Raw genomic sequence first — 2492 nt, 5'->3', positions numbered from 1 at the left:
GGTTATGAGAACAAAACTCCCAAATAAGATTTGGTATGAGATAATTAACATGTAGCAACACATGTATGCATCAAACCAACAAGGTTTCCCCATTAAAATTGGTTCAGGGTCAGGAACCATATAATTTTCATCTAAAATGTTGAATGTGCGGTTTTAATTTTAATTGCTCCACCACGCACAAAGATGAACTTCCAAATAAGGTTGGAATGAATGTTAGATTTTCTAACATTAGGGGGAGAAATGATTGACAGCTGAAAATTATGTGTGAGGTTAATTATGAATATGAATTATCTAGATCTTCGTTAAATAAATATGTGAACTTAAAGTTCAAGAATAATTCAGTTGCATAATGTTGCAAATCAGTTGCCAGATGAATGCACTGACCCTGTGATATAATTCAGCTGCAAATGCTCCAATGTGAAGTCCTTGAAGGACAGAGTCTATGATACGCCGGAAGCGTAATAGACCAATCGATTCCAAATATAAAATTCCTTGAAGAAGGAAGGAGCAAATAATCAATATGGTCATGATAATGGGGCAAGTGCTATAAAAGAGCACATTGACATAACACTTCATAAAATCTTGAAAAAGGTTCAAGTACCTGAAAAATGAAGAAAAATAAAGAGATCTCGATAAATTATGTCTTGTTGGAATCGATATCAAATAACCGTCGACGGTATCTTTGATATGAGGTAGCGCTCAATGATATAAATTGTGACGAGGATCTTAAATTCAAATCTGTCATATAGTGTGGACAGATAAATGGTTGGCCAAGTAAAATGCACAATTCAAGTATATTTTGTTTCACTTAGAAAAGTGACATTTTGGACTGGTAGTCCATAAATCAAGGTATAATGTCAATGGGGTACAAATAAATTATTATGCGATAGTATAACCGTAATATATCAAATACGATTTGTGCCTTGGGGCATAAAGGTTTATCGCAAAAATCCTGACATTATTGGAGATGTTTTCTCTTTTGGTGGATGCAATGAGGTTTGTTTTGATCTGGCAACATATGAAAAACTTGAATGCATGTAATGAATAATTGTAATGTCTAGCTAGACAATGAAGGTTATATAAAAATCCTTGAAACAATTGAGGTGTTTGAAGCATCTAAGAGTTTGAAAGAAACTTTTTCAATAAAGCTTCAAGAATCCTTATATGGATTGAAATAGTCAAGGAAGAAAAAGGGTACAAAAGAATGACCCTAATTGTCCTTGTATTTTTATGAAAAGGTCTTTGGTAAGACAATTTTGTCTTGGCCTACAGATTGATAATTTGACAAATGAAATATTTGTCTAACAGTGCACATACACTGAAAAGTTTTGAAGCAATTTTATATGGATAAATCGCATTCATTGAGTACCCCAATGATTATGAAATCACTTGACATAAATGATGACTCAGTTTGATCTCAAAAGAAGAATGAAGAGTTTCTTGGTGATGAAACTCTATCTTGGTGCAATCAGGGCACTAGTGCATCTTACTAACAATATTTGATGAGATATTTGTTTTGCAGTAAATTTACTGGCAAGATTCAGTTTCTCCCCGATAAAAGGACATTGGAATGGTGTTGAACACATGATTGAATATCCTCGAAGGACCATAGTTATGGGTTTATTCTATTCCGAGGAATCCAAGACAAAATTGATTGGTTATGCAGATGCAGAATATTTATTTGATCCGCATAAAGCTTTATCTCAAGCACGCTTTGTGTTTGCATGTGGAGGCACAATAATATCCTGGCGATCAATGAAGCAAATGTTGCTATGCAGAAATAAAAGTCCTCCATGAAGCAAGTCAAAAGTGTGTCTGATTGAGATAAATGACACACCATATTCAAGAAATGTGTGGTTTTTCTTTGAAAATGAATATACCAACCACAATGCACGAAGATTGGAGACAACATCACAAGAAATTAAGTGATTTTTTAATCAGGGGGAGTATAATAAGCGTTGCACTCTTTTTCCCTTGACCGAGTTTTTTTCCCACTGGGTTTTCCTGGCAAGGTTTTTAATGAGGCAACAAATAGTGCGTATCAAAAGATATGTGTACTCTTTTTCCTTCACTAGAATTTTTTCCCACAGGGTTTTTCCTAGTAAGGTTTTAACGAGGCACATTATCTATGGACATCCAAGGGGGAGTGTTATAAATCCATTGAATGGGTGGATAGTCCATAAAGTTGGTACATGAACAACCATCCATATTCACTAGGTTTCATGAACCTTTTTGGATAAGAATGTATCTATTTATTATGATACTTAATATGGTGACTTTTGGAGTGATTTCTCAACCTATAAATAGGGTTGTTCATTCACTATTGTATGATATACAAATGAGACTTAAATACATTTGAATAATAAGGAAATTCCTCTTCTTCTATCAACTTCTCTTGTCTTCTTCTCTTTATGATTATATTCCTATAAGCTTGATTTTATAACATTTTAAACAAACTTAATATTTTTGAAGGGTGGGGGCGGGGGGACGAT

The sequence above is a fragment of the Solanum pennellii genome, chromosome 8 (genome assembly GCF_001406875.1).
Source record: "Solanum pennellii chromosome 8, SPENNV200".
Lineage (NCBI taxonomy): Eukaryota > Viridiplantae > Streptophyta > Magnoliopsida > Solanales > Solanaceae > Solanum > Solanum pennellii.
The sequence above is the reverse complement of the archived record's forward strand: the minus strand, read 5'-3'. Positions refer to the sequence as shown.